This window comes from Aythya marila (genome assembly GCF_965140915.1).
Source record: "Aythya marila genome assembly, chromosome: 3".
In the NCBI taxonomy this organism is placed as follows: domain Eukaryota; kingdom Metazoa; phylum Chordata; class Aves; order Anseriformes; family Anatidae; genus Aythya; species Aythya marila.
Genome location: NC_139044.1, coordinates 84,841,279 through 84,853,609, shown reverse-complemented (window position 1 = coordinate 84,853,609; position 12,331 = coordinate 84,841,279).

Below are 12,331 nucleotides of genomic sequence, written 5' to 3'. Positions count from 1 at the left end.
TTGTTATAAACTATCTGCATAGAAAGGCAAACTGAATACTCTAAAGAGGGAGACTGAGTATTTGCACTAAACAGCGCTGTCTCTGGGGCTCAAAACATTCAAAATGAACGCTCATTAACCACTACATGAAAAAATTTAAGAAAAAAAAGAAAAAAAGGAAATGGGGTAAGGTACTAGATTTATTAACTAATATAATCCTTTTAAGAAAACAAACCCACAATTATCCAAATGAAAACAAAGCAATGAGATGAACACCCCAAAACCATACAAACACATTCACTATTAAATATAATCAAATATGTGACAAAGTACAGCTTCAATGCACTCGAAATTAAATTACTACCCCCTGTAAAGCAAGTTTTGGGAGAAGAAATTTTGCCCATTTCAGTGGAAAAAAAAAAAAAAAAAAGCATGATTCTGAAAGTCAGAGTTGAGAAGATGCTCCAAACTGTCTTATTCATACTGATTGTGTACAAGAACTCTGAATGTGCATAATTAGGTTTCTTGAAAGTGTAACTTAATGAATAGGCTAGGATGCGATTGTAAACATGTTGGCATAAACTCCAGTAAAAAGAGGAGGAAATGGAAACACATTTTCAAAAGCAGCAAAGCACTCGGGAGGCATAGAGCTGACACGGAGTCTCCCAAGCTGAACGGAGCTTTTAATTTTTTGACTCTAAAATCACAGAAAACAGGCGTGCCAAAAAACAACAACCAGTCTGTGAATTTCCTAATTTTTATTGTCTCCCTAATTGCACTTAGTATTTTTGCTGTATTTGCATTACTATTATGAAAGTGATGTGAAAAACAATAAAAACTCACATGGATCATTTTTTAAATTCAGCCTCCTGTGGCTTTGTATAGCTCACCCTTGTGCTAAACAGCTAAAGCATATAATTCATCACAGCAGCGCTGGCGGAGAATCATTGCTGTCCTTCAAAAAGATCCAGAGAAATGTGGAATAACAAAGACAGAATAATTTTATTGCTTGCAACTGGAGGAAATGTATTGCTTGTACCTGGCAGCAGGCCAGGCCAGAATCTGAAATGCTGTTGCTGCTGTAAATGGGATGAAAGAGATTCATAATCCATCTCCATGCCTACTCCGGCTAAGAACATTATAATAAGAAAATTATAAGCAGAGAAAGTAACTTAAAAAAAAAAAACAATAGGAAACATTAAGAAATAAGGAAGAGACTTTTTTTTTTTTTTTTTTTTTTTTTTTTGGTGTTGTTAATTCATAGGCTAATTACCATGACTAACCATTTGGTTAGCAACTAACTAATCATTAGTTATTGAATGTAAGTAATAAAGGCATTGAATGTAGGCATTGTATATATTCAGTACCTGTACTGAACGTGGGGTTCTTGTTCAGAACAATCTCATCAGACTTCTCCATCAGCGGCTCCAGTCAGGACAAGGTTAACGTGCTCAAATCAGCTGCTGAACTGGATAAACTCAGCTATTGTGCAATATCAGCAGTGGGACTAATTGATGGAAGTTTTGAATCTGTTCATCTAAAATCTTCAAATAATGTGTTTAAGGCATTGCCCTCCACACAGCATTTGATGCAGGACAGATAAATGGTGTGACATTTCGGATTCCCTTGGACAGGACAACTGTGTGAATCACCTGAGCAAGAAATAATGTTTTGCAGTTTTCTTCTCTCTTCGCAAAGCAAGACTGATGCCGTAACTGCTTGCTCGGATGGGCAGGTTGTTGGACCAGGGTATTTCATTCAGGAGTTGGAGGGGGAAGTAGAAAGCTGTTTTCGTTTGCTTGAAAGCAAGGGGCATTGCCTCGCAGCCTAAGTGAGAGGAGGGCTGCTTCTGACAGAAGGGTGGAAGCCCTCGAAAACGAAATCAGGTCACAGTGTCACACAGTTCGATGTTCCCAGAGGTACCAACAGGGGTAAAGCCCCCAGGCTTATTCAGATCAGCAGAACCCTTGCTCATGTAATCGTTACATGTACGTATCGATGGGAGAGCCCTGATGCACGGAAAAATGCTATTGATTTCCTCCGCTGCATCTGATGTGATGGATAAAAGGGAGAACAAAGATGGGGCTTGAATTTAGACAGGGAAAATCTTCAGGGTGGTGCTTTGAATACCATAACGTGGTGATGAAGTGGGGACTTAATAAATGCATGGTGATATAAACGAGGGAACTGAAGTGACATGCTGCTTGCCTTAACCGGGAGTGAGGCACCGTGTCGATTTTTGCTGTGAGATTCAAACTTAGACACCCAATTTCTACAAAAGATCCAAGGCTAATGAAAACCATTGGATTGAGTACGAAATGCCCGAGAAGGTCCCTTTTGGCTCCTGCAGCCTTCAGGGTTTCTGACTCCTTCCCTCAGAACAGGCCTTGCACACTGCAAACAGGTGTGTAAACCTTTACACACATCTCTCCCACATATATGCACCAGATGCAGTAGCTCACATCCACACTGATACAAAAGAGCTTTGCTCAAAATCCAGGAACTTATATCAACGAGATTTTGGCCCAAATGAGTTCAAGTTTGGGTAGCCAAGGGTACCAGTTCAGGCTGCTGTTGCTCCCTTCCTCTGCTGCTATGAATGTGGTCAGCTTCGACTAAGATCTCTTTATTAGAGCATGAGTATGGATGTAGTTAGGGTCCAGCTGAAGTTCTTTAGCACGTGCTGAAATATTTTCCTGCACGCAAGGTACGTTGTGTGCCAGCACACGCTTCCCTCTGCTCGCAGTTATCTGCAATCCCATCATCCAAATATTCCAAAATTAAAGCAGCAGCCTCTTTCAATGCTGTAAATAATCGTGGTCTCCTTGTACTTCTTAATGCACTTGTCAAAATGCTTTTCTTACTGTGTGCTCACCTATCCTGAGAAATGAACAGCTCGAGATCACTTTCCAAGCTTGTCTCCCATGCCCTGGGCTCTGAAGTGATGCAAAATCTTTCCATTCCTTCTTTCCTCAAGTGGGCCCGAGTCGTCCGCTGAAAAGTGACCGCTCACCTTTTACACTTCAGTTTCACAATTCTTTTAAAGCCTTTCTATTGGTGTCACTTCTCGGGCTACGACTGGTTGCAACCCCCTTCGACGGGGTTTTCTGGAGCATTCTCTGCCCGCGATGGCATCGGAGCTGCCGCCGCGTTCCTGACAGCCCCTTTGTGGCTCTGACAGGCAGCCGAGAATGGGCGTCCATGAACTGAGCTGAACTTGAGGATGTCTGAAAGAAGCACAATTGGCAGTGTTCATGGTGAATTATTTATAACAATACAATTATCCAAGGCCGTTAAATACTGAAATATTAAGGGGAAAATATGGTGCAATTAAGGAAACGTTGCTGTATACTTCACAGAGTATACACTAGAGATTTCACTAATTTGTCCAAATTATTGCTTTAGTTTACCTGCTTTGATTTTCACCTCACGGCTGCCTTGCTGAGAAATATTAGGTGAAAGACAAAAGTGGTTGCTTGTGAATTCTGCGAATATAACTTACAATGTGATGAATGAATGCTTTCACATAATGAGATACTCCATTTCTACAGCATGAAGCGTTAACTGTGTTGTAGCTATAGGTCCCAAATTAAAACAAAATATTTTTTGCTTATGGGATAGCAGCAAGGATTTGACAAGCAATTTAAGTAACCAAAAACAAACCAAAAAAACAAACCAAACCATAACAAAAAAAAAAAAAAAAAGAAAAAAAAAAAAACCACCACGACCAACAACAAACACCATTAAGTTGTGGAGAGGTGGAGAAGAAACAAGTATTGAATGCTTGATTTGAAAAAATTATTTGAAGGAGACATTGCAGTTAACACCTTTCTTCAGAAGGCGTATGCTACTGGAAGGAAGATTTCATGCAGATTGTTCAGGATCAGGTAGTTTTATATTAAACCCTGCATTTGTTCTTAGTGAGCTTTAGTAATGCTTTTCCAGAAAATCTCTTTCTGAAGGACAAACATGGTATTTGTGGACTTGCTTCTGCTGCTTTTGCACAACCTACACTTTCATATTCATAATATGCATATTAATCTTTGACAAAAAAAAATATTCAGTGGCCAAATAATTTTGACACATTCTTTAATCAAAAGCAATGTGTGTTGCTGCTGAACATCCGTCTCTTTTGACTTTTAACTTCATTTCTATTGCTAGGATAGCAAATTAATTTTGTTCTGTCTCTGTAGAGTTTAGTGATATAAATTATGGTGCAGAAAAATAAGGTCAAATGTATCTTTGATACCAGTAAAGAGAATGGCTGCTGTATCAAAATAAATCTGGCCTCAGAGTTGAATATGACTGCTTTGAAAACATTTATATTATCCCAGTTACACAGGCATACTACTGGAACTAAGAAGAATCTTCATCTTTTCTTCAAATATAAAGACAACTCAATTATTTGCGTTAGTCTCACAAAGAGAGCAGCTCACACCACTTGTAGGCACCTGATCATATCATCATCACTGTATTATTTTTTTAATTCATAATGGATCACTTCCAGTGAGGGAGGAAAAGCACCAACATCTCAGCCCACAGCATTATCTCCCACAGTCTTTGGGGAAGTAAAAGGTGGGGATTTGTACCCACTGTTAGAGGAGGGAGTTGAAATTCAGATTTCTGTATGAGAACCTCCCACATCGAGCTTGTTACAGGGGTGCAGACAGACAGAAGTGAGTTATCTGTGAGATGCTTCCCAAGCTGCCCATCACCGCAAAGGCTGAGCTGCTCCTGAGCAAGCACATGCCTTGGGAAGTCTAAGTACTACTGGATTGGGACAGCGATTTGGAGGCATCACTCTTAACTTAATTACCCAAATTTGTTAAAATCCTATTTAGGGTAAATCTGAGTTTTACAGCTTGAAATAAATAAAATTTTGCAATGTACTCATCAGCTTAGTTGAATTCTCTTTAGCGGGATTAAATACCATTAAACCAATATTCTTTTTGTCTCTTCAGGATTTGGAGTAACTTAGCTTTTTTATTTTATTTTATTTTATTTTATTTTATTTGGGGGGTAATAAAAGCAGGAATATTCTGTTATTCATATTGTGCCTCCATATTGTGTTTCAAGGATGCTTTGATTGATGAAGACTGCTTTGTGGATATATTTTCCCTTTCCATTTTTCTAACTGAACTTGTCAATCCTCCCTTAAGACCTAGTAAATAATGAGATCAATCACTGTGAAGTCGAAGTAAAAGCAAGGACAGCGCCTGAACTGACACGGGAATCCAGCTGAGCAAACAGGGAAGGGATATCTCTGAGAGTTAAAGCAAAATCCTGGGCCTGCTCAGACACATTTTAGGACTGTGTGCAGGATGCTTACAAAGGCCAATGTTAGGCTCAGGGGGCTAGTCCTCTAGAGATCCCATATCAACAAAAAGGGAGAGACACACACCCAGACAGAGCATGTGGAGTAGGTTTTGGCTCATTTGCTTTCTCTCTTTCTGTTGACCACTTAGGGAGCCCTTCAGCAGCCCAACACAGCGACATGAACTGTCTGCCTGCTGGAGGCACCATCTTAAATGTGATGAGCCAGCTACCATAGGATGGTGAGGGGGTGGTGGGGAATGTTTCCTGAAGAAAAGAGGCCAAAGAAAAGGGCTGCAGGATTCCCCTGTCCCACAGAGCACATTCTTTTTCTTTCCTTCTCTCCTGCACCTTCCAGGGTCCTGTTACTGCAGCTTTAGGGCTGGGGAAAGGGCAAATTTGTAATGAGGGCTTAAAGTCCATTTTAGTTAAAGTAATAATAATAATAATAAAGTATCACTCATTGAGGGTTTAGTTCCTTTTTTTGCCATGGCTACTTCCAGGAAATGTCTGTCTGGAGAGAAAAAGCAGCATCACGTCTTTCTGTGCCACAGGTGATACCCATGAACTCAAATGCCGTGTATACATTTCAGGTGTCTGCACTTGAAGAAAGGTGTTGAAAAACTTAAAAAAAAGGCTTCACAAACACATTTCAAGAACCACCTGGGGTCTGTAAAACTCCAGGTTACAGGGAACAGCGCCTTAGAGAGGATTCAATACAAAAGAAAGGTTGAGAGGTCATTGGATAGTGAGTTACACTGTTTCTGATGGTGGATGGCTTTCAGTCTAGCAGTAAAAAGGCGTAATGGAACTTAGTGGTTAGAAGCTGGAGCCAAGTGAAAGTAAGAAAGTGCACGTTTTTAACTGGAAAGTGCTTTTACCCAGGCGAAGTGAGCAGAAGAGGTATGGAGCCGTAAGTCGTGACTGCCCCCAGCTGTCTGCTCTGCCCAGCTGCTGCAGGTTCCTGCTCCCTGGGAGCCTGCAGAAGGAGGTGAGGGGCTGTATCTCGGGTACCTCAGAGCAAGTCGGGCTCACCTGCACTGCTGACTGAAGCTGCTGTTCTGAGGAGGTGGGACAGGTATCGTGCTAACTCACCACAGTACTATTCCCCAGAATTGGGGGGTTGTGTCGTCAGCACGCTGTAAGGGCAACCTCTAAGTTGCCTAGTTGACTTGGTGACACTAAGTGTCACTTTGTGAAATAATAATGGTGAAACAAGCTAGAGCAGTTCTCAAAAACAGGATGCTGAAACTAGCTAACCTTGAGATTTTAACTGGATGCTAGCTCAAAGGTCATTTCCAGTCCTAACTAGCCTCTGTGTGGCAAAGACAGCCATATACCTAGACCAGGATGATAATTAGGTACTGACTGGCTGAACATAACTTGTAACAAAATTTACAATAGGATATACTACGCATTATATGCAAGCATTAACATGAGCCAGCAAGGCACCACTGTGGCAAAGGCAGCCGTGGCATCTGGGGCTGTGGGATGGGGAATGGTGGCAGCAGGCCGAGGGAGGTGATCCTCCTCCTCTGCTCAGTACTGGTGAGAGACACCTTGAGTGCTGGGGCCAGGTCTGGGCCCAACAGTATGAGAGAGATATGGACAGGCTGGAGAGAGTCCAATGAAGGGCCACCAAGGTGAAGAAGGGACTGGAGCACCTCTGCTGTGAGGAGAGGCTGAGGGCTGGGACTGCTCAGCCTGGAGAAGAGGAGGCTCAGGGGGATCTTGTCTGTAGCTTGCTGATGGAGGAAATAAAAGAAATGGAACCAGGCTCTTCTTGGTAGCACTCAGTGACAGAAGAAGAAGCAGCGGGCACTCTTTGAAATACAGGAAATTCTGTTTAAATGTAAGAAAACACATTTTACTTTGCAGGTGGTCAAACACAGGAAGTTTTCCCAATAAGGCTGTGGAGTCTTCATCCTTGGAGATTCCCAAAACCTGACTGGACATGGTCCTGCTCAAGCAGAGGGGTTGGACTAGGTGATCTCCTGAGGTGCCTTTCTACCTCAGCCATGCTGCGATTCTGCGATACCAGGGTGTATATGACATGCAAGGAGTGCTGGGGCTGACAATTTACATTGCTGGATGATTCCTTCCAGTGCTACAGGTTGGTCAACAATTGACAGTATTTTGCTCCTTGCCACTCTGCCTCAGTAAAAGAAAGCTGAGGGGGTGTAGTTAGCCTTGTTTGTGGAGCATAGGGTGAGGTGCTTGCGTAGGAGAGAAGCAATCTTTGAAGACAGCAGTCCTAATATGGTCCTTCATAGCTCAAATTCTTATGTATGCAGTGTTTTGATTGGGATGTTTCCCTGTGGTATCATCACCCAAGTGCTATTGATTAACCTGTTGGGATTTCTTCTGATGTTGTTCCTTCTCAATGTCTTGCTGCATTTAAGCACTCAGCCCCATATCTAAAAATTTGATTATGTTTTTTCTTCTTAGATGCATAAGATTGTATTTGGATTAATATTTGTTTTAACAAAACTGGACAGTTTTTGAATCTCAACAAATGACTGATCAGTTTGGGTCATAAAACCACTGCCTTTGCTATTTTCCACACTATCAATTTGTGTGTCATAATGCAAATTGTATGTGCAGTAATGCTATATTTTCATCAAGGTCACTGGTAAAAATGTTGAGAAGATTCATGCTAAAACAGATCCCTCTAGGAGCTCACAAGATATGCAGCCCCCTGGACTTAAAACACTTTGGTTATAGAATATTATTATGACCCGGTATTTGATCAGTTTTTAAAAATTATGAAACATGTTAATGTCATTTTTGGTTAGAGTTTTTTTTTTTTTTTTTTTTGTTGTTGGTTTTTTTTTTTTTTTTTTAACTAAAGATTATATCATATGTTTGGTAAAAGCACTATTCCAACAACAATCTCCGTTATCAGTTTAATGCTTAATCTCATTGAAACAGTATCAAATTTGTCTGACAGTCTGAGTTCCCGGGAAACCACGTCAACTGATACTAATAAATCCATAATCCGTTAGTTCTTTCATTAGTATCCCGTATCAGCAATTCTATTAGTTTGCTTGACATCACTTGCTAGCTAGAGCTGCCTGTAGCTACCCAAACAATTATAGTATTAAAATACTGTCTCAACATTAACTTTTCCTATGAAAAGCCTGATGTTTAAGTTATTGATGTACAACCACCAAGTGACCCAACAACAGCACCACATAATTCCCTCCCATAATATGTTGTTTGGGGTTTCTCAACTGCTTTTCCATTTCCTTGGAGGCGTCGAAACATCTTTGCTGAAATGCTTGGCGATGGAGGTGCTGCCCACCCTGGGGTGCCGCAGGTCCACCCAACCCAGATGCCGGCATGAGATGAAGCCTCCCTTCCCCACTCGTCCTGCGTTGGGGCCGGTGTCCTTCAGGCCTGCACACCTCGGTTTTTCTCCCGAGGACACCTGGGTGCTAGGGACAGAGGCAGGGACAGCAGGCGAGCAGCAGTGTCGCGCCGATGCTGTAGGTGGAGCTTCGACACTGGCGGAGGCACCGCACGCCAGGAGCCAGCGGCAGACCTGCATGGCCTCCTCCTCCTCCTCCTTTTCTTCTTTTCTTCCTCCTTTTCTTTCTATTCCTCCTCCTCCTCGGGACTGCAGCAGGAAAACCAGCCACTGAAGGCAACGGGGAGGGATCTAAACCAGCTCTGTTTATCTTCTTTTAAAATTCTTATGCTTCTGGCAACCAGCCGCTGCGCATGGAGGAAGTTTTCATGGCACTAATTCCTAACAGAGATACGTGTAAGAGTCCTCTAAAGTATTTTGACTATCTCAACCATGTATCTTACACATATGCCCCAACAAGTACAACCACAATGCTCTCAGACATATGGTCTGATTTTCGGGTTGTCCTGTGCACAGGCAGGGTTGAACCTGATGATCCTTGGGGGTCCCTTCCCACGGTGGTCAAACCCAGGAAAAGGCTGCCCAGAGAGATTGCAGAAATTTTGTTCTTGGAGATAGTCAAAACCTGACTTCACACAGTCCTGGGCAACCCAGTCCAGTTGTCCTTGCTTGAAACCCACTGTCTGACTAATGACCTGCAGAAATCCTGTCCAAGCTGTATTCTCTGTCAGTCTCTGGTTCCAAAATTTTGTGGCTGTTTCCAAACGGCTAGTGTGCTAGCCTGTGCTATCTCCCGAACTATCTACAAGGATTGCTCAGGAAAGTCCAGGCTGACCAGGGTGAAAGCCATGCCACTGGCTATGGCTAAAATTTCACAGTGAAGGAGACCAAGTTCCTGGACTCCGGAATGGTTTAAGTGAATAAACACAGTTTTCAAAAATAGAGGGATAAAATATAAATATGGAAAATAAAATCTCTGCTTTATTTTAATGCAAATAATGTTACCATGTTCGTTCCATTAATTTAATTTGTATCAATAGTTACACGTGAAATCTCAGGATACATATTGGACAGGTATCACTGAAGGCTTTTGCACACTGTTACAACTTTACGGAAATAACTTTTTATTAGAAGTGGTATTTCATTTACGCTTTGGAGATTCAAAACCCTTTATGAAACTGAAGACTTGTATTTCAGAACCAAACTAAACAGTTCTTACCATGCTTGACAGATTTTCTGTAATAATACGTACACCTGATTATTTATTCCCTCATCCATGTTAAGGTTCCTTCATATTAAGGTTTACAGAAGATGACCATAAAGATTGCCCAATTTTCTGTGTATAGAAGACATTATTTACTATATACATATATTTAAGCAGGTTTCTTGGAGACCTGGAAAAAACAGATTTTTTCCTGTGCCTTCCAGGTTTGTGGTGTCAGTCCTGTAGGGGGAATATAATCCAAAGCAACTGAAAATGCCTTTCTCTGTTTAATCTATTAGCCACTCAGCTGTATGATGTATTATCTGACACACAGAGATAATCAGCTTAGCTGCTCACAATCATATTAAATATGTTTAGTTTAGCCTAATTCTGCAGGGCACCACGAGGAGACACCCTGCTGTCCATCTGGAACCCTTTAGATATCTGCACAGCTTTGTACGGAGATGGGGACACTGCCATGTGGCTCATGGCCTTGGAGGTAAATATACTGCCCAATTGCCTGGTCCTTCCCTCTAGCCTGAAATACTTTCTTCAGCTTCTGTTCATGCACATAAGAAATGAAACATTCAAGTGAGTCCGTGCCCTAGAAAACAAAAATATCCCTGTAGCAAATCATCCAGAAGATTGTAGGTTATAATGGAACTGCCTTGATGTCTTGTGTAATGAGCTCAGATGGAAAAATATATTTTAAAAAGAACTCCTACCCTGTCATTTTCAGTACTTTAAAAATATATCCTTTTAGTATTTTGTTGATAGTTCATTGGACTTTTGACAGTTGCATCTACTTAGATTCCCTCTTTAATGATTAGTAAAATTAATGGCACCTTGAATAATTTGATTTCTCTTCAGCCTGCTGAAAGGCCCAACTAATACACAGGTGAGGTAGCACTCACTGCCTCTTTCTGACACCTCTCTGAGGTTGAAGGGATAAAGACTCTGTAATGACAGATCCTCTAAGCTACCTCTCCACCGTGGCTCCCACTGTTACTGGCACGGATGCGTGGACTCCTTTTGCTGTTTGGGGAGCTCCATCTGCAGCTCAGTAATCACAAGCTGAATCTTAACCAATAGATATAAATAGATTTGATGTGGATAACGAACATGATAGTCATCCCTAGACAGCCACTGCCAAGAAAACAGCAAAATTCTTTAAAAAATATCATCCAATTTCTCTGGGAAGTGGGAACAAACTGAGGTGGAAAGAAGCAGCTAAGGCAAACGTAAAACTCAAACACAGTATTGTCTAAATATTGTCTAAATTAAATAAATACAGCATCAGCTAAAATGCAGGTCTACTAATATTGGTGTTTTACCCTGAAGTATGAATTGGTGTATACTGCTTGTGGCAGGAAAAGGAGAACAAGCACAAGTTTCTCCATGTCTGGCTTGACTTTCTATTCATTTTTTGCATATTTTTAAATACAACCACAATTCTCAGCTCATCAGCTTTAAAAAGAAAAAAAAAATCAGCTCAGGCTTCTCTGTAAAAAATTCTACAATGTCACAGAAGTCTATTTTAAGGGGAGTCCTTGTACTCCTTTTGATGGCAAATTACATTTGACATTGGAGTTAAAGGTTATATGACCTCAAACAAGATGGGTGCCAGCACTGAGGAAACTGAATAGAGTTATACAATTTCCACAGGTTTTAAAATTAACCTCATTGCATGATTGGCTTACATTTCTAATCCAGTATAGCAGACTAAATATATCCTTTGAAGACAATTTCTTTCCATGCAAATAACCACTGCAGGCTAAAAATGAGTAAAAATGTAAATTAAGAAAAATGTTAAATTAAATTATAGAGAAACTGTCATCTTGCTGGAATATTGACCTGAAATTGCACAAATAGAAGACAACTGCAAGAGAAAGCAAAAGGGAAAAAATAAATGGAGAAATTAGAATGTCTGAATATATATTTATAGAGGAAGAGTTTCTGATGCTGTCAGCAATTTCTGTCAAAGATCTACCTTCAGAGGCATCACTTAGCTTTCAAACGTTGCATGTTTTATTACTGCATTTTAATCATTAACTATGAATGGAATCCCTGGATGATCCCTAGAAGCTATGAATCATTTATTATAACTAAAAATAAAATCTTATTTTCTCCATTATAATAAACAAATATAAAATAGTTTCCAAAAATCAGAACAGCAAATCCTTTAGAAAAACAACAACGACATCAACAACAAAAACTAATATGTAAGGAAATGCTGTAAATCAATAATACAAAAAAACCCCCTACAAGGTCAGAGAAAGAACCAAAAAGTAGGGAGCTGAGATTAAGACTGCATGCAGTTCTCATTTTCTCCTCTAATCTCCTTAATTCCTGCGAATGTAAATATCATAAAATGTATTATGTAGGCAGATATAATTCCAATTTAATAAGTCCATACTAATATATATATATATATATATTATATATATAAGAGAGCTGCTTTTGTG